Here is a 25,385-nt window from a genome sequence, read left to right as displayed (position 1 = left end):
TGCTTGCTGCATATATTGACTCACTGCAAACTGTTGTGCACTTTTGCTTTCAGGTATATATTTTGCCCTAATTTATGGATACATGTGAACATATCCCCTATCTCATGGGGACCTGGTCTATTTCTAGGTTTGGGGACTTTGTTAGGAAGTGGACCACTCAAAATGGAATTAGAGAATCCTATGAAAGGAAAGGGAAGGAAAGCCTCATCACCCGAGTAATGAGGCTGAAAGGTTGACATTCCACGCCTGACGTCTCTGGACACAGTCTGAAGTGAAGCATGCCAAGGTGGTACTCGTTGCGTTGATTAGGTTGGGATCAGCAGACGCAATATCATTTGGTATGAATTCAAAGAGGCATTTAGGAAAGTGAGTCCCACCCTAGAGGTTCCAGGACTGGGGGAAATATAGGCTCTATAGAGGAAGCAGGAGGTTCCTGCTGTCTTAAAGGCAATAGATAGTTATTGCTATAATCAGATTATTTGGCAATTGGGTTAACTTTGAAAATCCCTTTGTTATGATTTGCTGTATCATACACAACATCACCATAATTTATGTCCTTTGACATTATTTGTATATAGCTGTGTCTTTAATGTGAGAGCTTAACCAGGTGTGCCACCACCTGGTCCAGTGGCTGTGTCTTATAGAGTAATGCTATTGGTTGCTTCTGTTCTCCCTGGTCTAAGCTTTTAGGAGAGTCAACATTTCAAAGACTCAAGCTATGGTCTGTGCATTATCAAGTCTGAAGAATTCAATCAGTGTTCCCCCTCTCATATTAATTAGTGATTTATATGACTACAAGTTAATAGGAGTGTACATAAACACCATTCCCACCATCAAAAGATTGTGTCCCACTCCCCCCCCCCCCCCCAGTGAAGCCAAACATCCACCCTCACCCTTCACCCAGAGATTTTTACTTTGGTGCCCTACTCCAAACTCAGTTAAATCCTGCTTTGAGTTTCCCTTTCTGATCTTCTTTCTCAACTTCTGTTTATGAGTGGGATCATCCCATACTTGTCTTTGTCTTTCTGACTTAGCTCACTTAACATAATTCCATCTAACTCCATCCAAGGTGGGTCAGAGAAGGTGGGTTCACTGTTCTTTAACAGCTGCATAGTATTCTATTGTGTATATATACCACAGCTTTCTCAACCATTCATCTGTTGTTGGGCACCTGGGTTGCTTCTGGTTTTTAATTTACAAATTGTGCTGCTATGAACATAGGTATACACATATCTTTTTGGTTGGGTGTTATGCAGTCCTTGGGGTATATCCTTAGGAGAGGAATGATTGAGTCATATGGAAGGTCCATCTCTAGCCTTGTGAGAGTTCTCCAGACTGCTATCCACAGAGGTTGGACCAATTTACATCTCCACCAGCAGTGCAAGAAGGGTTCCTCTGTCCCCACAGCCTCTCCAGCATTTGTTGCTGCTATCCTTTTTGATGTATGCCATTCTCACAGATGTGAAGTGGTATCTCAGTGTTGTCTTTATTTGCATTTCTCTGACAGTCAATGACCTGGAGCAATTTTTCATGTATTTGTTAGATGAGGCTTCTTTCTTCTCGGCCCTGGTCCATCACCCTCTGCAGGGGCCCACGGATGTGTGTGCTGTTCATGGGCAGTTAGGAAAGGTCTCTGGGTATTGCCAGAGGGTACCAGGGTGTTGGGTAGCCTGAGGACAGACCCACTTTGTGCTGGGGAGTGGAGGCCAAGGCTGGGTGGGGCCTGCAGTGGGTGAGAAATAGAGAAGGGTCATCCACAGGGCAGCCCTGCTAACCCCAGCTTAGGGCACAGTCCTTCTGCCTGAACTTCTAGCAGGAGAGGGACTTCACTTCTCACTCCTGGCTGAGTGCTGTGCTCACGAGGCACACAGATATGGGAAGGGGACCTGAGGCTGCATGTCAACATCCCTACTCACACACAGGGTGAGTGCAAGCTGTGGTTCTATCCTACCTCCTTGGTTGTCACCAGGCTTGGTGCCTACATGACTCCACAGTTGCCAGTGGTCATTCCCCATCTTTGTTGCTTTTTAATATTTTAATTAATTAATTTATTTATTTTGGATAGAGATAGAAACTGAGAGGGAGGGGGAGATAGAAAGGGAGAGAGACAAAGAGACACTTGTAGCACTACTCCAATGCTCATGAAGCTTCCTCCCTGAAGGTGGAGACTGGGGGCTTAAACCCAGGTCCTTGCACATGGTAATGTGTGTGTTCTATGGGGGGAACCACTGTCTGGTCTCTGTGTTATTTATTTATTTTTTTCATTCTTAGTTGTGATTTTTTTTTTTAGATTTTTGTACATATCCTTTTTTATTGCTTTCTTTTTTAATTTTTGAGTTCTCTCTTTTTAAATTTTTTATTATCTTTATCTATTGGATAGAGACAGAAATCAAGAGAGAAGAGGGAGATAGAGAGGAAGAGAGACAGAAAGATACCTACAGCCCTGCTTCACCACTGCAGTTTTCCCCCTGCAGGTGGAGACTGGAGGCTTGAATCTGCGCATTGTAACGTGCACTCAACCAGGTGTGCCACCACAAGCCCCTGTCAGTTTCTTAATTTGTGTTAATAGTAGGTTACAAGATTGCAGCATTACAGTGTATAGTTCTGTGTCTCCACCCTCCTGTCTCTCAAAGATAACCACGCAGTTTGTTTGCTTCTGTTTTTTTTATTTGTTTGTTTGTTTGGCAATTTCATATGTGTCAGATCTCTGCCTTCTACATATGAGTAAAACCATCTGAAGACAGGCGGGGCTGCTCCAGACTGGATGCTTGAACGTTAGCTGGCTGACATCGTCGCTGGCACGTGCTCACAAGGCACTGAGCTGTTGACTGTTCCTGTGCTCCGACAAAGCCCTGGAGCAAAGTCAGCTTGTCCTTGTCACCATGCCTTCTATCCCATGACATACTTGACCTGTTTATTGAAGACATTATTTATATGGGTATTTGAGAGTAGTCCTTAATAGAAAAAATTCTTCCTTTCATTTTTCTTTCCCCCGCCAGACCCCCAAGGCCTTGGGAGAATTATCGTGGTTATATGAGGGGTGGGGAGTGGGGGGAGCACAGAATTTTGCTGGTGGGAGTGGTGTGAAACTATATCCCTATTATAATCTGTGAGTCACTCTTAGACCACTAACTAAACAACAACAAAAAATTATTTAAATGTCTTTACCGTACTCCACAAAGCCCAATACCAAGGCAGCTGACTATGTGCAGGGAGACAATTTTTTAAAAACATTTTATTTATTTATTTGTTTATTTAGCCTCCAGGGTTATCACTGGGGCTCAGTGCCTATACTATGAATCCACTGTTCCTGGAGATCAGTTTTCTCCACTGTTGTTGTTATTGCTATTGTTATTGGATAGGACAGAGAAATCAAGAGAGAAGAGGAAGACAGAGATGGGGAGAGAAAGACAGACACCTGCAGACCTGCTTCACTGCTTGTGAAGTGACCCCCCTGCAGGTGGGGAGCTGAGGACTCGAACGGGGTCCTTGCTCTAGTCCTTGTGCTTCATACTATGTGCACTTAACACGATGCACCACTGCCCAGCCCCCCCAGAACAAATGTTTACAATATTTAATTTATTTATTTCATAGAGACAGAGAGAAACTTAGAGGGAAGGGGAAGATAGAAAGAAAGACACTTGGAGTAGTGCTACACTGTTTGTGACCCCCCACACACACACACACATACACATATTGCAACTGAGGATTGGGTGCTTGAACCAGGTCTGTCCTTACGCATGGTAACATGTGTGCTCAACCAAGTACACTTCCACCCAGTCCCAATAGGACACATTCTAAATAATTCTTAAATAAACACATATAACTTTATTTGAAGAGACTGTCCACACTCAACACGTTTTAAGGGCACACATCTAATAGGAGCTTACTCCTTTTCTGTGTGTGAGTTAAAACATAATCTTTAGATTTTTATTCTTAAAGAAGCTTAGATTCAAGCTGGAACATTTTGTATTTGAAGTTAAGCTAGTTGTTCATATGATTTATCTTGAAGAGAATTATTGGGGAGGGGCTGAGTGGTGGTGCAACTAGTTGAGTGCACATGTTACCATGTGCAAGGACCTGGGTTCAAACCCTCAGTTCCCACTTGCAGGGGGAAATCTTCACAAGCGGTGAAGCAGAGCTGCAGGTGTTTCTCTTTGTTGCTACATATCCCTCTTCTTTCTCAATTTCTCTCTGTATCCAGAATAAATAAATAAAATATTTTTCTTTAAAAAAATAATTGTTTTTATTTTCTTAGTGATTATATAAAGTCCTGTTTATGGGAGGGGGGAGTCCTAGATTTTTCTGAAATACATTTGAGATCTTATCATATTTGTAGTGGCCATTAGTATGATAACTTAATGTTCCCGTCTTCTCAGGACAAGAAGTCTTGAAAAGAGAGTGTGCAAAAGCAGGCCTGATTCATAGCATATGGCTGCTAGGTTGTGGGGCAGAGAGGGTGGAATCCAGAAATAACAGGAGGAAAGGGCTGACCACTGAACCTGAAGGTTCTCTGGTCTCAGCCTCTGTTTTCAGCAATCATGTATTTTCTGGGCCTTCTTTGATTAGGGAAGTGAGTGACTTCTAATTTTTAATATTACTTAAAATTTACTAAAATTAAGTAGAAATGGGGGGTTGGAGAAAAGTGTTGAATTTTGCCACTTACTAAGTGTTCATAACGCACACAGTACTTATAATTATTCCCTGTCAACTTTATTGACATCTAACTTGCTCTGTTGCAGTTAGTGTTCTCTAAATAATGACACTTTAAAAGTAATAGCTGTTGGGCATTTGATAAGGGCTAAGAAGTCTCCTTGACTTAATAAAATAAAGGACTGAAAAGTAGAGATCTTTGAATGTTGATTCTGTTTCTGACGGCCAAGAGCTGTGTGATTTTGGTCAGTTCAGTAAACTCCTGGACTTGAGTTTCACCAGGAGAAACAGAAGATAGTTGAATCAGATGTTTTCCTGACACCCTTTCAACATTACCTAAATGTATGCTTTCACTACCACTGAACAGTTAATCCTAATAAAAATTTATGAAAACATTCCGGAGTCTAGAATCTGCAGTAAAATTAGATGGCAGGCAAGTGAAGGTGATAATAACACCACCACCCATGACTTGGTGCTGGACCTTGTTAAGCAAATGTTGTGTTATTCCGCCCACGAACTGGACAGTTGACCAGATTCCAGTGTAACAGATACTATGCCAGGTGAGGATAAAACATGACTGCAATATGACTGCTACCTTTCAGAATTCACACTTGGGATAGAACTAAGTATGATTATCATGCGGTTAAATATTTGAGACTGGTAGATCTTTTTTTTTATTTCTTTATTGGGGAATTAATGTTTTACATTCGACAGCAAATACAATAGTTTTTACATGCATAACATTTCCCAGTTTTCCATATAACAATACAACTCCCACTAGGTCTTCTGTCATCCTTCTTGAACCTGTATTCTCCCCTCCTCCCCCCGCCTCCCGCAATCCCAAAGTCTTTTACTTTGATGCAGTACACCAATTCCAGTTCAGCTTCGACTTGTGTTTTCTCTTCTGATCTTGTTTTTCAACTTCTGCCTGAAAGTGAGATCATCCCATATTCATCCTTCTGTTTCTGACTTATTTCACTTAACATGAATTTTTCAAGATCCATCAAGATCAGCTGAAAATGGTGAAGTCACCATTTTTTATAGGTGAGTATTATTCCATTGTGTATATATACCACAACTTGTTCAGCCACTCACCTATTGTTGGACACCTGGGTTGCTTCCAGGTTTTGGCTATTACAAATTGTGCTGCTAAGAACATATGTGTACACAGATCTTTTTGGATGAGTGTGTTGGGTTCCTTAGGATATATCCCCAGGATCATAGGGTAGGTCCATTTCTAGCCTTGTGAAGTTCTCCAGACTGTTTGCCACAGAGGTTGGACCAATTGACATTCCCATCAGAAGTGCAGGAGGGCTCTTTTGACCCCACAACCTCTCCAGCAGTTGCTGTTGTTACCTTTTGTGATGTATGACATTCTCACAGTAGTGAAGTGGTCTCTCATTGTTGTCTTGATTTGTATTTCTCTGACAATCAAAGACTTGGAGCATTTTTTCATGTGTTTCTCAGCCTTTTGGATCTCTTCTGTGATGAATATTCTGTCCATGCCCTCCCCCCATTTTTGGATGGGATTATTCATTTTCTTGTTGAGTTTAGCAAGCTCTGTATATATTGTGGTTATTAGCCTCTTGTCTGATGTATGGCATGTAAAGATCTTCTCCCATTCTGTGAGGAGTCTCTTGGTTTGGGTAGTGGTTTCTATTGTTGTGCAGAAGCTTTTTAATTTGATGTAGTCCCATAGATTTATGCTTGCTTTAGTCTTCTTTGTAATTAGATTCATTTCATTGAAGATGTTTTAAAAATTCATGCAGAAAAGAATTCTGTCAATATTTTCCTCTAAGTATCTGATAGTTTGTGGTCTAACATCCAAGTCCTTGATCCACTTGGAATTTACTTTTGTATTTGGTGAAGTATAGTGGTTCAGTTTCATTCTTATCCATGCTTCAACCCATTTTTTCCAACACCATTTGTTAAAGAGACTCTGCTTTCCCCATTTTATAGTCTGAGCACCTTTGTCAAAGATTAGATGTCCTTAGGTGTGGGGGCTTACTTCTGGACTCTCAGTTCTATTCCACTGGTCAGTGTCTATTCATGTTCCAGTACCAAGCAGTTTTGATTACAATGGCCCTATAATACAATTTGAGTTCTGGGAGTGTGATGCCTCCAGTTCTGTTTTTTCTTCTCAAAATTGCTTTTGGCAATTCTAGGTCGTTTCTGGTTCCAGTTAAACATTTGTAGCATTTGTTCTATTCTCCTAAAAATGTGATTGGGATTTTGATGGGGATAGCATTAAATTTGTATATGGCTCTGGGTGGTATATTCATTTTGATGATGTTAATTCTTCCAACCCATGAACATGGAATATCTTTCCACTTCTTTGTGTCTTTTTTCAATTTCCTTGAGTAGTGACTCATAATTTTCAGTATACAAGACTTTTATTTCTTTGGTTAGGTTTATTCCTAGATATTTTATTGTTTTTGTTGCTATAGTAAAAGGGATTGATTTCTGGATTTCAACTTCTTCAAACTTAGTGTTTGCATAGAGGAATGCCACTGACTTTTGAATGTTAATTTTATAGCCTGACACCTTACTGTATTGTCTGATGATTTCCAAAAGCTTCTTGCTGGATTCCTTAGGTTTTTCTATGTATACTATCATGTCATCTACAAATAGGGAGAGTTTGACTTATTCTCTTCCAATCTGTATCCCTTTAATTCCTTGCTTCTGCCTGATTGCTATGGCAAGAACTTCCAACACTATGTTGAATAGTAATGGTGACAGTGGGCAGCCCTGTCTAGTACCTGCTCTGAGGGGAAATGCTTCCAGTTTTTCACCATTGAGTATGATGTTGGCTGTAGGTTTGCTGTATATAGACTCCACTATCTTGAGGAATTTTCCATCTATTCCCATTTTTTGTAGTGTTTTGATCATAAAGGGATGTTGTATTTTTTCAAAGGCTTTCTCTGCATCTATTGATATGACCAATTGTTTTTGGTCTTACTTTTGTTGATGTGGTGGGTCACGTTGATTGATTTACATATATTAAATCAACCTTGCATCCCTGGGATAAACCCCACTTGGTCATGATGAACAATCTTTTTAATATACTGCTGTATGTGGTTGGCTAGAATTTTGTTCAGTATTTTAGCGTCTATGTTCATCAGAGATATTAGTCTATAGTTTTCTTTTTTGGTTGTGTCCCTGTATGCCATTGGTATCAAAGTCAGGGTTGGCTTCATAGAAGCTGGCAGGGAGTATTCCAGTGTCTTCAATCTTCTGGAAGACTTTGAAAAGTAGAGGTATTAGTTCTTTGAAAGTTTTGTAGAATTCATTTGTAAATCCATCTGGTCCAGGACTTTTATTTTTGGGAAGTTCTTGATAACTGTTTTAATTTCATTATCTGTGATGGGCCTGTTCATGTTATCTAGTTCCTCTTTACTTAGTTTTGGAAATCATCCATTTCTTCCAGGTTCACTAGCTTGGTGGCATATAGTTGTTCATAGAAGCCTGACATGATATGTTGAATTTCTGCATTGTCTGTTGTGATAGCTCCTCTTTCATTTACAAGCTGATTTATTTGGGTCTTCTCCCTTTTTTGTTTTGTGAGTCTGGCTAAAGGTTTGTCGATTTTTTTCACTCTTTTCGAAGAACCAACATTTACTTTTGTTGATCTTTTGTATGGTTTTCTTATTTTCAATGTTGTTTATTTCTGCCCTAACTTTAGTGATCTGTCTTTTTGGTTGCTTTAGGGTTCCTTTGTCCTTCTTCTTCTAGGTCTTTAAGATGTGCAATCAGGCTGTTTATTTGCATTTTTTCTTGTTTCCTAATGGGTGCTTGTATGGCTATGAACTTCCCTCTCAGTACTGCCTTAGCTGTTGTTGTACCAAATATGTTGATAGCTTATGTCTTTATTGTCACTGTACTCTCAAATATTTTTATTTCTTCCTTTATTTCCTCTTTGACCCAGTAGTTGTTAAGTAGTGTGCTGTTGAGCTTGCACATTTTGGGACTATTATTAATCTTTTGTTGATTGTTAAGTGTTAGTTTAATTCCACTGTGGTCTGAGGAGATGCTTGGGATGATTTCAATGCTCTTGAATTTGCTGATGCTGTCTTTGTGGCCTAACATATGGTCTGTCCTTGAGAATGACCCATGTGGACTTGAGTAGTTCCAGTTTCTTGGGGTCAATTACTCTGAAAATATCCAATAGTTCTAATTTATCTATCTCTTCATTTAGCTTCCTTATGTCTTTATTGGTTTTCTGCCTGGATGATCTGTCAAGTTGAGAAAGTGGGGTGTTGAAGTCCCCTACTATGACTGTGTTGCTGTTAACATATTGCTGTAGTTCTTTCAGTAGATGTTTGATGTATTTAGATGTCTTCTCATTGGGTGCATAGATGTTAATAATTGTTAAGTCCTCTTGATTGACTGATCCACTGAGCATTAAGTAATATCCATCCCTATCTTTTTAAATTTTATTTATTTTAAAGTCTATCATGTCAAGTCTCTTCCTGCCCTTTTTTGTGGGCCATTGGCTTGTATGATAGTTTTCAATCCTTTCATTTTGAGTCTGTTTGTCTTATTGAGTAAGGTGGGTTTCCTGTAGACAGCATTTTGTTGGGTTATATTTTCTGATCCATATTCCTACTCTGTGCCTTTTAATAGGTGAATCCAGGCCATTGACATTTATTGATATCAAAGATTGAAGATATTTTAACACCATTCTTGTAGATTTTGAGAGTGTCCTGATATATGGCTTATATATGATGGTCTGCCTGTTTATAGGAGACCATCAGAACTTCTTTCAGGGAAAGTTTGATGATTATAGTTGATTCTTTCAATTGTTCCTTGTCTGAGAAGGTTTTTATGCCTCCATCTAGTCTGAATGACAGTCTAACATTTGTCTTGGTTGAAAGCCTTTCTCGTTGAGCACTTGGTAGATATCTTGCCGTTCTCTTCTGGCCTGTAGTGTTTTTGTGGAGAAGTCTGCTGCTAATCTTATGGGGTTTCCTCTGTATGTGACTCTTTGTTTTTCTCTTATAGCCTTCAGGATCCATCCTTTATCCTTATTCCTTTCCTTTTCTAAATATGATGTGTCTTGGTGTCTTTAAGTCTGGGTTAATTCTGTTTGGGACCCTCTGTGCTTCTTGAACCTTCTTGTCTTAGATGTTGTGTAGACTAGGGAAGTTCTCAGCAATTATGTCCTAAAGAATCCTTTCTTCACCTCCCTCTCTTTCTTCCTCTGGTAAGGCAATAATGCATATATTATTTCTTTTGAAGTCATCTCATAGGTCTCTGTTGTTGTTTTCAGTATCTCTTAATCTCTTTTTGAGATCTCTTACTTTTTTTTAGTTGTCTCTAATTCATCCTTAATCTTGCTAATTCTGTCTTCAACCTCATTGATTCTATTCTTTCTCCCCTCTACTGTTTTCTGTAGTTCATATATTTTGTTACCCTGTTCTGATACTGTTTTAGCTTTTTCAGCTAGTTGTGTTCTTAGCTCAGTTATTTCATCTTTTAGCTCTCTAATAACCTTGAGATAATTAGTGTTTTCTTCCAGGGTCTCATTTGTTGTTTCTGCTTTTCTGATGACAATTCTTTCACATTCTTTATCCACTCCTATGATTATTTCTTTAACTAGTGTTTGGATGTTGACCTCATTATTTTGTGCTTCAACCTTTGGGGTGGTCTTTTAGCTGGACTCTTGTCCTGGTTCAAAGAACCAACATTTGGCTTCATTGATCTTTTGTATGATTCTCTTATTTTCGATATTGTTTATTTCTACTCTAATTTTAGTAATTTCTGTCCTTCTGGTTGCTTTAGGGTTCCTTTGTTTCTCTTCTTCTAAGTCCTTAAGGTGTGCAGTAAGGTCATTTATTTGATCTTTTTCTTGTTCTTTAATATGTGACTCAATGGCTATGAGTTTCCCTCTCAGTACTGCTTTAGCTGTGTTACAATATTTTGATAGCCTGTGTCTTCATTTTCATTTGTTTCCAGGAACATTTAAATTTTTTCTTGAATGTCTCTCTGACCCAGTGGCTCTTAATCAGTGTGTTGCTTAGTTTCCAAATTCTGTGACTTTTAGTAATTTTCTATTTGTTGTTAAATGTTAGCTTTACACCACTGTGGTCTGAGAAGATACTTGGGATAATTTCAATGCTCTTGAATTTGTTGATGCTGTCTTTGTGGCCTAACATGTGGTCTATTCTTGAGTATGTGTTGTGTGGATTTGAAAAGAATGTGTCTTTGAGTTTTTGGGGGTGAAGAACTCTGAAAATGTCCAGGAGGTCTAGTCTGTCCATCTCTTCATTTAATTCTCTTGTTTCTTTATTGATTCTCTGCTTCATTGATCTAAGTGTGAGAGTGGGGTGTTGAAGTCTCCCACTATTACTTTATTACTATTTATGTCTTTTTGTAGTTCTTTCAGTAGGTGTTTGATGTATTTAGATGGTCCCTCATTGGGTGCATAGATGTTACCTGCTCATTTCTCCAATATTTCTTCTCGCTGGTTTAACCATTTTATATAGTATGTTATGAGGTCCCTCTCTCAGTACTTTTCAAATTACTGATCACTCTTGCCTGGATTGACTTGTGTCTAAGTAAGGTAATTAAAGGCTTCACAGCTGTGAAAATTGACAGTTGTTTCAATAGTATTTTAATCCCTGAGTTGGACCACAGTGGCTTAAAAGCCTCTTTTGTTCTTTTCCTTCCCAGTAGGCTATGGGAGCCTGAGGGCTTTTAAACTATAAGTAGGCTTCTTAGCTTAGTCACTCACTCCTGACCAAGAGATAAAGCAGGGTGGGGTAGAGATAATCCAGTGGTTATGCAAAGAGATTTTCACAGCCCCCCCCCCGCTTGGCCACTGAGATATAGATCTCCTGAGTTTCCTGCTTAGTTCTCTGTCCCCTGGAGTCAGCACAGGGTCTCCCTGTGGCTGCTCCAGATTCTGAGGGCAGTAGCAATGGAGACTCACAGTTGCATTTGTTGAGTCTTAGGGGAGTCCTCTCTTCACTTCAGTGGTCTTTTTGTTGGTGAAACAGACTGGAGGTGGTGTCTCAACTGGTAAACTGCTGGACTGTTACCAGCCACTTAATCTCTCCCTAGGCTCCTCTCTTTCCACAAGCCACACATGTTTGCACTCACTGGTGATTTGGTGGGTTCCTGAAGTTGTTCTAGTCCTGTCTTGTTGGGTCCCAGGTGGTTTCCTTTGGTATTCCTAGTTGACCTGGGAGAGGAGAGGAGAGAAACACAGCTGCTGCTGCTTTGTAGCCCTGCCTCCGGAAGTCAGGTCTTCTTAGTGTTCGAATCCATTGCACTGAACTTCCCTGTGTTGTTAAGGTGTGAATCTGTGATATCACAGAGACTTTAATCCCTTCATACTAAGTAAGTTTGGCCTCAAGTAAACCGCTTCATCTTTCTAAGTAGGAAGACCTGATTTGTTCTTTTCCTAGACATTAGTCTATTTACAGATTTTGGTGACTCACATCCAAAGTCTCTATGTCTGTATTAAATGTTTTACTCTAAGAAGGTGCATTTAAAAGCAATACTTTAAAATACTTTTAATAATTGTTTTGCAGTAAAATACAAAAAGTAATGACTTTATTGCTTTTTATTAAAATACTTTATTAAATATTTCTATTTTAAAATATTTCTATTTATTTTTTATTGGATAGAGACAGAGAGAAATTGAGAAGGCATGGAGAGATAGAAAGGGAGAGAGACAGACTCCTCAGCCCTACTTCACTACTTGTGAAGCCTCCCCCCCTGCAGGTGGGGACCAGGGGCTTGAACCTGGGTCCTTGTGCCCTGTAGTGCATGTGCTTAACCAGGTGTGACACCATAATTGTCCCCTGTAATGACTTAATTGCTGAAGAAGATAGAGTGACATCAGCTAATAGGTAACTATGGCAGGAGATACCCTTGTCATGTTTTATCAGGAAAATATCCCATAATACTGAAACATTTATTTTTTGACAAAAACTCAGGCTAGTTGTTTTGGGTACTTTAACAATACTGTTATTTAGAATAGAGTAAGCAGGGCCATTTATACATGGCAACTTTTTAAGGTTTGCAAAATAGATTTTGTTTACAAAGAAAGAAACCGAAGTTGTTAAGTGGCTTGTTCCCAAAGTTTGTAAATGGATTACTTGAAAGTCAGTCTTTAGGGCAGCAAGATGAACTCCAGAGGTGACAGCTCTCTGTCATCTTTGCAACCTATGCTTGAACCCTGTGCACCATGTGGGACCACAAGGATGGTATACGGAGCTTCAGTGCTCTGGTCTCTCTTCCTTTACCTGTCTGCATAGTGAAGCCCCATCAGCAACAACAGTGACAAAAGAGCCAAACAAAAGAAAGAGAATCTTTCCTTAGAAAAAGTCTTTTCTGTTGTGCCTTTTAGGTCAGATGTCTAGGTAACCCATTAGAGTTTATCTGGAAAACTCAAAAGCAGGTAAAACAATGTTTTAGTGGTAGAATTATTTCATGACTCAAAAACTTGATCAATTTGTGTATAGTGCTGCCTTTACATTTTTCCCCTCATTTTTTAATGATTTTATAATTTATTCTTAGATGAGGTAGTAGAAATAGATTGGTGGTCTGCATTTTCTTTTCTTTTAATTAGTTAATTTTTTATTACAGAATTACATGTTGACAAGGGTTTGAATCCACACCATTCCCACCACCTGAGTTCAGTCTCCCCACTGCAATCCACCACAGTTCCCCTAAAGTTGTAGACATGGGCCAACCATCTTCTCTACAACTATCTATCCATATTTATACATAGTTATACATAGTTGCCCTTTCTTTTTCTGATTCAATCCTCTAAGCTACTCACAACATACCTCCATATGTCCCTCTCCTTTTCCTTCTCTCTCTCTGGGTGCTGATGGAGCTGGAGTTCAGAGCCCTCTTACCTTCATCCTATCACTTCTCCCCTGCTGGGAGTATGGATCAAGGTTGTTTTGGGGCACAGAAGGTGGGAGTTCTGGCTTCTGTAATTGCTTCTCTGCTGAGCATGGGTGTTGACAGGTTGATCCTATGACCCCCAGCCTATTTCTATCTCTCCCTAGTGGACCAGAGCTCTGGAGATGCGAGGGTCCAGGACACATTGGTGAGGTTGTCTGCCCAGAGAAGTCGGGATGGAGTCATGGTAGCTTCTGTAACTTGGTGTCCTGAAGGTGGCATGACCTAAATTGAGACAAAATTGTTAATGAACAGGAACCAGAAAGTAGGGTCAGAGCAGATGAGAGTAGGGATTTTAGGGTAGAAGAAAGCTAGGAGAACCATTTTAGGCATGTTCCTGGGGGCATACAACTATAGTAGTTTTGCTCGAGTTTGGTAGCTAACCTGAGGTTGGATGAGAATATTGTCTGAGAGAATGGTGTTAGAGTGTAGAAAAGGGCCAGAAAGTTGAGTTAGGGCAGGGAGTAGCTCTTGGAAAAAAAAATTGTGGCTAAAATTAACTATTTACAGGAGGTTAGATAACGTAATGGTTATGCAAAGAGACTGTCATGCCTGAGGCTCCGAAGTCCCAGGTTCAATTCCCCCACACCAATATAAGCCAGAGCTAAGCAGTGCTCTGGTGGTAAAATAAATAAATAAATAAATAAATAAATATAAAATAAAAATAAAGCTGAAAATGAACTATTTACCTCCATCCACCTGCTCCAGGGCCCATATATGTATATTTAGCACCAGAGCCTGTGTAACCTCTAAGTCCCTGTTGGTCTGAGCTTATAGCTCGTGGTCACATCTGAGAAACATTGCAGGCTGCACTCACTTCAGGACCTGTCTTTTTTGAGTGGCAGGGCAGGATACCCCCAGCCTCCCTTCGGAGACTGGGACTATCCCTACCATCACTGCTTTATCATAGAGCCAAGGTCCTGGGAGGGCTACCTCAAGAAATATTCATGTCAGTCTATTATGCACATACTCCAAACACTTCAAGGGAGGATCCAAAATTCAGAATTACAGATAGCATTTTCCATAATCTCAAGACCTGTGGGCTTGACTTCTCCAGACTAGCCTTAAAGAGGAGGGAATTATGGCAAAAAGGAATGTCTGAAGCCACTGGGCAGGCCCCGTGGTATTTTTATACAAAGGAATGAACCTCTTAACAATTAACCAGAAGTGGTTTGTAAACATGGAGGAAGTAAATAAAATTAATAGAATTTCTGGAAACAAATATCAAGAAATATGTGGTTAGAAAACTTCTTCAACAAGGTATAATATTGAATTGGATGACAATTCTAAAAAATAGACAATATATAAAATGTCAAATGCATTGGAAAATTGGTGCTGCCACTTTGGGAAGTAGCATGGAGAGCCCTCATATGGGAAAATACTGCTTGAAGGCATATATCAAAGGACATGGAAACACTAACCTGAAAGGACAGATGCGCACCTATGTACACAGATGTATTGTTCACAATAGCCAGATTATAGAAGCTACCTAAATGCCTGTCTTGCCAGCCCCGCAAGTCCCTATTTAAACCCAAGTGAGTCCAGGGTTGTTCTGAACCTTTTTTTTTTTTTTTGTTCTGAACCTTTTAAAGGGATAGCCAACTGAGTGTGCTCCTCCCCTAATTGACCTTTTAATTAACTCATTGTTTGTATTCCATGAATCTGGATAATCTTTTTTAAAAATATTTATTTATTCCCTTTTGTTGCCCTTGTTGTTTTATTGTTGTAGTTATTATTGTCGTCGTTGTTAGATAGGATAGAGAGAAATGGAGAGAGGAAAGGAAGACAGGGGGAGAGAAAGATAGACACTTGCAGACCTGCTTTACCATTTGTTAAGCGACTCCCCAATAGGTGGGGAGCTGGGGGCTTGAACTGGGATCCTTACACCAGTCCTTGCTCTTTGTGCCACGTGCACTTAACCCATTGCGCTACTGCCCAACCCCCAAATCTGGATAATCTTATCCCATTGTCCTGAGAAGAATTTGCAATCTGCTAGCCAGAACAGCTGGCTTCTATGAGCATCACTGCAGCTGGTGAAATGGGACAACTCCCTTAGAACACCCATGGTCTGTGTAGCTGTCAGCCTAGATATCCATTTCTAGTGAAGTAATCTCAAAAACAAGAGAGAAAAAGAGAGGGAGAGGGGAGAGGGGAGAGGGGAGAGGAGAGAGGGAGAGGGAGAGAGAGAGAGAGAGAGAGAGAGAGAGAGAACAAGAATAAGAATATCACTTTGGCACATGTGATACCAGAGATCAAACTTAAGATCACATGCTTGAGAGTCCAATGTTCTAGTCATTGTGCCCCTTCCTGGGCCTCACGACTGAGGCGTGTAAAGAAAAATACCTGAGATAATTTTTCACCAATATAACTGCATTACAAGACATGTCAAAGGAAGTGCTTTTTGTTGAGCTAGAAAAATAAGAGTTATGATTCAGCTTTGCAATGACCCAGGAGGTAGCAGGGTATAGAAAATATTGTTCTCTCAAACCTGAGACCTGGAGTTTGAACTCTAGCATTGCATGTGCCAGTGTGTTGCTCTGGTCCTCTCTCTCACCCCTTTCATAAATAATTACATCTTATTTATTTTCTTTTTTAATTCAGTGGCTTGGAAGATGGCACAGAAGTAGAACTCTGGATTTACAAGCTAGATACCTTGAGTTCATTTTCCAGTACTAAATGTGCCATAGCAATGCTCCAGTGTTCATCCCCTCTTTCCCCTTATAAAATAAAACTTTAAACAAAACCAGCTCTGCACAAGGAATAGAAACCACTGGAAATTGTTTTTTAATTCTTTATTCTTATTCTTATTTATTTATTGAATAGAGACAGCCAGAAACTGAGAGGGAAGGAGGTGATAGAGAGGGAGAAAGACAGAAGAGACACCTCAACATTGCTTCACCACTCAGCTTTTCCCTGGCAGGTGGGGACACAGGGCTCAAACCCTGGTCCTTGTGCATTGTAATGTGCACTCACCCAGGTACACCACCAACCAGCCCCTAGAAACTGTAAAGATAGAGGCAACTATGAGAAACTTCTGTCATTAGAGCATTCTTTAAAAAAAAAAGACCATTTAAATCAAATATAATGACAGCGCCTTATGGAGTTTATGACCTACTAGAAATAAAAGTTTTAATAAAAGAACAATGTATAGGAGGAGAGACTTGAGAAACTTGTAATGTCCATATGTTTTTATGCAAACCAGAAAAATGTTACTTAAAGGTAGGTAGGCATTGTGAAGTATTGAATCCAATTACTTGTTTCTTTAAAAAGTATTTATTTGAGGGGGTCAGGCAGTAGCACAGTGGGTTAACCATACATAGCATGAAACACAAGGACTGGTGTATGGATCCTGGTTTGAACTCCCAGCTCCCCACTTGCAGGGGGGGTTGCTTCACAAGCAGTGAAGCAGGTCTGCAGATGTATATCTTTCTCTCCCCCTCTCTGTCTTCCCTTCCTCTCTAGATTTTTCTCTGTCCTGTTCAACAACAATGACATCAATAACAACAATAATAATAATCACAACAACAATAAAACAAAAAGGGAAAAAAATAGTCTCCAGGAGCAGTGGATTTGTGATATAGATACCAAGCCCCAGCAATAACCCTGGAGGCAAAAAAAAAATATATATATATATATATTTGAATAAAAGAGGTGGTGGGGAGAGAACCAGCAGATCACTCTGGTACAGGTAATGCTCAGAGTTGATCTCAGGACCTTTTGGGCTTGGGCCATGCCAGTTACCTGCTGGGGAATGAGCTCAGTGGAGAAAGATTCCTTAGTCTGAATTAGTGGTGTCACACCTGGTAGTGAAACTGCTGTCCTCTGCTCCACAAGAGGAAGTGCCCACATTAGCCCACCTCAGCCCACTTATGGAGTCTCTTTTGTAGTACCTTTTTTTTTGCCATCAACAATTGAGGGGTGCTCCCTACATTCCTTTTGTTTGTGTGTGTGTTGTGTGTGTGTGTGTGTCTGAGAGAGAGAGAGAGAGAGAGTTTGTGTTGTGTGTGTGTGTGTGACAGAGAGAGAGAGAACAGAAGAGAGAGAGAACAGTAACAAAGCTTCCTTCAATACAGTGAGAGTGAGGCTTAAACCTGGGTTGTGCACATGGCACACTATCCAGGTGAGCTACTCTCCACTAAGTATTTTTAAAACCAAGTAAGTAGCATCAGCATAGAATCTGTGCTCAAGGGGTTGGGCGGTGGCTCAGTGGATTAAGCGCATGCGGCACAAAGCGCAAGGACCAGTGTAAGGATCCCGGTTTGAGCCCCTGGCTTCCCACCTGCAGGGGAGTCGCTTCACAGGCAGTGAAGCAGGTCTGCAGGTGTCTTGGCAGGACCCTGCTCCAAATGCCTACAGCTCCCCCACCCCCAATCTCAGCCACTGGCCCTGGTCACCCTGTACCTACTTGGGGAGGCCTTGTCAGGGGCCTCTGGGTGACCTGGGGATGGTCTTAGGGGTGTGCACCATGCACAAGTGAGAAGTCCTAGAAGCCAGCCTCCAGGACCCCACACTTCCTAAGGGATGTGCCTCTATCATGCTTCAAAACATAATAGGAGCACACCATTAAAGTGGTCCCTTAAAGTTGAGAGATGGCTCAGTATTAGAGCATAAGGTTTCCATACCTGAGGCTCCAGAAGCCACAGGTTTGACCCCTGCCCTGTTATCTGTGAAAGCTGAGTGGCATTCACTGGTCTCACTCTTTAACAAAATAAATGAAATAAACCTGAAAAACTAAACAAAACAAAACCATGCAGGAGCTGATGAGTGGCTCACACAGCAGAGTACACACATCATAATGTACAGAGAATGAGGTTTGAACCCCAGGCCATCACATGGGGGTTAGGGTTCACAAGAGACAGGGGCAGAGCTGAAGTGCCCCTCCTCTCTTTGTCTCTCTCCTTCTCTAACTCTCTGTTTCCCATCTTCTATCTAGACAAAGAAAATGACTACCAGGAGTGATGGAGTCATGCTGGCACTTCTTCTTCTAGCGTTTGCCCTTCTTCCATAGCCAGTCAACAGTGTCAGGTTGAGCCTGATGTAAAGTTTCGAGACCTCCTTTGACTCTGTAGAGGTGGCAGTCGTTGACTATGTGGGTCATAGTCTGTCTGTAGTTGCAGGGGCAGTTCGGGTCGTCTCTGGCTCCCCAGCGATGGAACATAGCAGCGCACCGGCCATGGCCTGTTCGATAGCGATTGAGGAGGGCCCAATTATAACGTGCTAGTCAAAGTCAGGTTGACGCTTGCAGTGGTCTGTGATGCTGGCACTGAATCTCAGTGATAACTCTTGTGACAAATAAATATATAAATATATAAAATGCCCAATTAGAGGCACTTTTTTCAAGGGCACTGCTACTGCCCATAGGCATGATCTAGAATATTTTTAACACCCTTGTGCTCCTGTAGCCAGTGCCATCTCCCTTCCCAGCACTCGCTGGCCCATCTTCTCCCTCAGCCTCCACTTATCCAGAATATCACACCAGTGGGACCTGTAGCCTACATTGCCTCCTGGGGCATTTACTCAGATGTGTGGGATCACATGTTCCATTGCACACAGCTCTGTGTTCTGTTGCATATAATTGTGTGTTCCTCTGGAAGTGAGCAATGTTCCTTGCATGTGCTGTAGCATGTTGAGAGATGAGTCAGCCAGATCACCGTGAAAATGGAACTCCTAGGACTGGGAGATAGCTCATCAGGTAGGGTGCAGGTATGAGGCCCTGAGTTCCTTCCCAACCTATAACCCAAATGAGCAAGGCTGCCACCATCACCCTCCTTGTTGGTCACTGCCAGCCTGTTGGGAATATGTTGTTTACCAACCATCAGCTGAAGAAATTGTGGGCTAATTGACATCATGACCTATAGCAAAGGACATAAACACACAAGGAATTATGAATAAATTATTTAGGCAAGCCACTGGTGGAAGTTTGCTCTCTTCTGTACCTTCTTCACAGCTTCTCTGTGTGTAACCAGCAGGCTGACTTGGCTCACATAATGCTGTTTCCCTTGAGGCCTGTGTGCCATGAAGCTGAAAGCTGGTAAATAAACACATGTCTAGTAAACTTTTCTCTACTGACTATTTTTTCATCTCATTTGTCATATACCTAATAAGTCCACACACTTCCCTGCCCCACCATAGCAGGCTCTCTTAGATTAACCCAGAATGTGGGGCTAACAAGCACAAGGTTCTAGCCCTGCATCACATTCACTGTCTCTCCCCCTGGAGGATAAATGTAAGGTGAGATTTTTATGAGTGTCCACGTGGCCATTTTCTCCTCGCACACAATGCTGGAGCTTGGCTCCAGAAGCCCCCCAGCGTGGTCACCTTTCCCCACATGAATCTCAGCCATCTCTCACAGGGCCGGATCATCGAGTGCACACACTGTGGCTGCCGTGGCTGCTCTGGCTAACAAAATCACAGGCCCCCCCCTCCACCCTGGACTTTTGGACTGGCAGCTTCCTTCCTACCCATCAGCCCTGGAGAAAGCAGCCTTTCCTGAAAACCAGTGCCTGGGCCGGAGTGTGCGCCTGGCCCCTCCAGATAAAGACTGGTGTTCTCCAGCTGTCATTTGTAGAAATAAAACTTTTAAACCTTTTGGGCCCTGTATTTGTTCTTTTGGGAGGCCCTGCGGGAAAGCATCAGGCCCTGGAGACCAGACCCTCAGGGTTTGACGGGGTGACAACCTCTCAGGCAGGAGGCTGGGCCGGCTGTGAACTTGGGCACCTCAAGTCCATCATTAGTCCTCATACCAGTGCCTGCAAAATGCTGCAGCTCTCAACCTGAGCGAGATCTCTTCCTCAGGCTTAAGTCTACACTGGTGGGTTCAAGAGGATTTCCTGTGGAAGGAACACCCAGGGCTCACAGTGAAGGTCTTGTGTTGCGTCCCCGCTCTGCCCGCCGTCCTGAGGCATCACCTGCTTCCAAGGCCTCTGCCTGCTTCCAAACCTTCCGGAGGCTTAGTCCGGAACTTCTGCCATGGGTGGGGGGTTTCCTCTGCCGGCATCCCTTTCAGCCACTGTTTGTAATATACCTAATAAACCTACCATTTTTTAAACCTCAAGCAAAAGTTTTAATTTTTTACTATACCAGCCTCCTTATCTTGCTGCCCTCTTCTAACTCAGGGCCATTCAGAGGAAAGTTACATGTTCCCAGACTCATCACTTGGACTTCCACTTTCAGTCTGTACCCACAAGTCAGGAACCTGTCCTCCACTCTACACCCCAAGCTCCCAGCCCACCCCCACCCCCCACCTTTCTGCAGGAAACATGGCCCTAGTGCTGGGCCCTGCAGCCTCAGCTTCAAGCCAGTAGCTTTTGTCACCTTTGTCACAGGGTAGTGGGCCCTCTGTGGCCACCCTTAACTTTCCACATGCCCAGGATGGACCTCTGGACATCTGTTCTTCATTATCTGGGACCATAAGGAGCGGAGCTGCAGTGGAGGCCAGTGCACAGAGTTGTCCACTGTGCTGCTGTCCCAATCCAGCTCCTACTGGTCCTGACTTGGAAGTCTCTCAGAGGGTTCAGGAGCAGCACAACAGGTAGTCCCTTGGGGTCTTAGGGTCCCCTGGGAGTTGGCTGTCCCCTTTTGGTGGCCCAGGAGCTCATGCCTTGAACTCTGGGGACAGATTCAGCTCCTGCATTGGGGTGAGTACCTATAGGGCAAAGCATGTGTACCCCTCAGCAAGTCTGTTATACAGTGGGTCCCTCAGAAGCCCTAAGCAGACTTAGGCCCTTGAATGTCCATTCCTTTGAGAGCCACTGAGTCTGGACTTTTGATCCCCCCTCCCACCCCCAGCTGGGATACATCTGACATTCACTGCCCTGAGAAACCAGGTTACTGGTTCTCTAAACAGCTTCTCTGTGAGTAACCAGCAGGCTCACTTGGCCCAAAATGTATCTGAAAGGGAACTAAAAACACCCCCCACCCTGAAAACATACTCTACATTGACATATTTCCCTCCTGTTTGTCCCCCACCCCTAAAACAGAGTCTTTCTACTCCCCCTTTGTGCGAGGAGCTGGGCTATGGAAAGACAAAGTCCTCTTGTCAGCAATATGCCCAGTCTCTGGCTGCCTTTCCTCAGGGGTCCCTGACAATGAGGCGATTATCAGGCGCTCTTACTGCAAAGATTTCCCCTCTCGCCTCAGGGCTAATGAGGAGAAAGATTGCCAGGCTGGACAAAGATGGGAGGATTTGCACTTGACTGGAGCCCCAGTGTAGCGAGCTCTGGGCAGGGCCATTATGGGGTGCTGGGCACTGTTACTTGGTCACTGTGAAAGACTTTTTGCACAGCCATTCATCACTTGTCTGGTTCACATCATTTGTACCCCAAAAACAGAAATATATTTCCCAGACGGCCTTTCAAGCTATCCCAGTGCTTGGACTTCCTGGGGCAGACCCACATCTGACCATCGGGCTTGAATCTGACTGACCCCTGGGATCACATCAGGAGAAGAAAAACCTGGGAATATTCCAGCTCCCCCACCCCCAACACACACACTCCACCAAGGTACTGCTCCTCTTACCACGTTCAGAAAAGAAAAGGCCTGCTGCCCCAGATTTTGGTCCAAAGACCTTGTTCCAAGATCAAGTTCTATTTTTCCTCTTTGAAGGTTCCTGGGAACTGCTGTTTAAGGGCCCTCCCCACGCCCACCCTCAAATTAATTCTGATACAACTTGTCTAGGGCCCCTTCAGAGGAGCTGGAGTCCTTAGAGGCTGTATGATGGCCCTTATAGCTGAGTTCCTCCCGAGTCAACCGTCCATCCATCCATCCATCCATCCATCCATCCATCCATCCATCCATCATCCATCCATCCATCAGTCTAATTACCCTTCTATCTATCCACCCCATCCACTTATATACCCAATTAGTTATTCTTAATCTACTTATCACTACCCACCCATCCATCCATCTTCCAGTCGATTCATCCAACTGTCTATCCATTGTTCATTCTTCCTGCAACCCTCCTACTTCTAAAAGTGTCTCAGGCAAGATTTGAGGACAGAGGGCCAGCCAGCCCAATAGCTCACTTGGATAGCGCATTGCTTTCCCATAAGCAAAGGTTCAAACTCCCAGCACACTGAAGGAAGTTTTGGTGCTGGAGTCCATTTCACTCTGTCCTTCTCTTCTGCCTCTCTGCCTCTATATTAAAGAAAAGTCTCTGGGGGCAGAGATAATCCCCAGAACTCCCTCTCTCTGTAGCTCCATATGATATCTTCTAGCTTGGTGATATTTTCTGGCTTAATGTCCCAGGGACAGAAGGTCTGTGAGGGACTCTGGATTCTGGGCCACTGAGAGGAAGAGATTACTGTGGGATCTCTCTGACATCAATCTTATTTTCTTATTGTCTGGGGGCCAGGACCTTGAACTCAGGTCCTCAAACATGGTGATGTGTGGTCTCTACTACTCGGCCCTCAGATAAGGGTGTTGAGCACCAGGGAATCTGCTGTGTGGTGATGATACCCCACTACCCTGAACCTCCACCCCAAGCTGGGTTTGAAGAGCAGAGGTCAGGGTGCTGGCAGAGGGGTTCTACCTAAGAGAGGTCCAGGGGTCCCAACAGGGAAGGGTTACCTATGTGGAGCAGGAATGGCCAAAGATAGGTGTTCTCCCACCCTAGCAGGCCAAGGGGACACCAGGGAGAAACAGCTTCACCTGTGAGTCATCAGAAGGCATAGTGGGGATACTGTGTCACCTGATTAGGGGTGACATGTTTGATAGAGACAGTATGAGGACCCAGTCCTGGCTGATGCTGGCAGGGGTCTGAGAAGAATGTCTGGGTGCTGGAAAGAAAGGGGACCTGAGGGTCTGGGCTCCCAGCTCTGGCAGGCCCCAGTGTTTGACCCCATTCCTTTCACTGTCACCTGTGATACAGGCTCGAATGCTGGCAGGGACTGCTGGGGAGGGGGCACAGCCACGTGGAGGGCTGGCTATGATAAATGCCACCCTTAGAGAGGAGCCCAGATGGGACTGGTCATTGAGGATGGCCCCCCACTACTTACATGATAGACCCCTTCTTCACCACGAGGCCCCAGACTAGGGTTCAAGGGGATGGTCTCTGGGGATAATGTACCTGAACATACCTGGAGGACACAGCAGGAGGGCACACTTGGAGGAACTTCCTGTGGTGAACCAGGAAAAAAGCATAGTCAGAGGCCAGCACTCTCTGCAAGGCCCATGGTGCTCTAAAACTTGTTCTGTTCTGGACAAGGGAGAAATAAAGAGGCCTTATAGGTCCTGTGTGGGGAGAAGGGTTTCAGGGGTCCTGGAGCCTGCCTCCCCCCAAGTCCTTCCTTCTATCCTAGAGGCCCTCAGTGAGACTCATTGGCATGGACGCTTAAAAAAGCACACAGATTTATTGCATATCAATCTCATGTATAAATTCATTGTAGCATCAGAAAGATTACATTTGGTATACAGTCCTATTCTACAGCATTAACCTCAAAATCAGCTTCTCCTAGGCTTTAATCTTCAAGAAATCTCTCTACACAAGCACATTTGTCGGTTTCTCAAGCATTGCAATGAAATCTGCAAGACCGCTCTCTTCATAGTTCCCGACATGTCACGTGTGCATCTGCCTGCTCCCACATGAATGAAGAACTGCTTACTTTTTCATCTGCAGTCCAGCGTTTGAGTCTTCAGGACGTGGACCCTACTCACATATTCAATAAGTGCGTCTACGGAATTTTCCTTGTCATAAAGAAGTTCACAAACAGAGACGATGACGACTGCTACACACGAGTCATGCACAGTTTACTCAGAACAGAAGCATTTACAATCAAGGGGCTCAGGGGACACACCAGCTCCTTCTCCACGGTCTTAGTATTACTCTTTCTTTTTAACATTATGTAGAAAACAGACATTTACATTTGATTTGTTTAAACACTGTATAGCTCTAGAACAAAACAAACAAAACAAAAACAAAAACCCAGAACTAAACCAGATCTATGATGTTGCAGGGTGGGTCACAGGGCTGGCGTCTGGCCTGCACAGACATGTCAGCACCCCGGGGACCCACTCTGATCCAGGGTGTGGGGCCCCTTGGGCTGAAGACTTGGCGGTGATATTGTGAAACATAGGTGGGAGAAAGCTCCAGAATTCCTTTGTCCACAAGTGAATTGCACATTTGGAAACTCAAGATGCCTTGTCTTGCTTGTTTTCATTTTTATTTATTTACTTTTCCCAAACGTGGTAAAAACAAACGTGTGACATAACAGAAGGGTAGAGCTGATGGCCTGTAGTGGAAAGTGGACAGGGATGTCACAGTATCACTTGTCGCTATAGGGACACAGTCTCATGGCTTCTGATACTGGGCCAGCCTCCCCTTCTATCAGGGAGCAAGGCACTGGCCCAGGACCCCTGGGCGGGGTGCAGGAGTGGCTCCCATGCCCCTCTCCCCACCCCTGCACAGGGCACCCCCCCCCCCCCAGTGAAGACAGCTCAGTAGGTTTTAGTCACATGGGCAGGGGAATAGGGCAAGGGCCACATCCAGTGCTTTGAGGCTTTGAGGCTACCATGTGTGATGTATGTTTAGGCAAGAGCTTCTAGAAAGCTCCCATGTGGGGAAGCAGCCAGGATGAGGAGGGCCCAGGACAGGATGCACAGACCTTGGGAGGGCAGGACAGTTGGGGTTTGAACAGGCTTCAGCTACACTGCAGGAGGCTACTCAATTGGCCAGTGTCTGAAGGCCATCCCCCCTCCAGCAGTCATTCTCCATGGTCCATTTGACCTTCAGGGGCATGTGTCTCTAGACTAAAGCTAGGGGTCTCAGGGTCCAGCAATCCTGTGGGTCCTTCCCATTCAATCAGTTGTCCTGGGAA

General features: G+C 43.2%; 1 long non-coding RNA gene across 1 annotated transcript in view; it reads left to right on the top strand.

Moving 5' to 3' along the window:
• LOC132540904 (uncharacterized) overlaps nt 1–24,703 on the top strand; it is a 28,145-nt gene extending 3,442 nt beyond the window's left edge. Inside the window, exon 2 of the long non-coding RNA XR_009552075.1 lies at nt 24,017–24,703. This is a non-coding gene — a long non-coding RNA (uncharacterized LOC132540904). The remainder of the gene's footprint in view (nt 1–24,016) is intronic.
• Nucleotides 24,704–25,385: the final 682 nt, after the last annotated feature.

Source organism: Erinaceus europaeus, chromosome 10, assembly GCF_950295315.1.
Source record: "Erinaceus europaeus chromosome 10, mEriEur2.1, whole genome shotgun sequence".
Taxonomy (NCBI): Eukaryota; Metazoa; Chordata; class Mammalia; order Eulipotyphla; family Erinaceidae; genus Erinaceus; species Erinaceus europaeus.
This window is presented reverse-complemented; position numbering and strand designations above follow the sequence as displayed.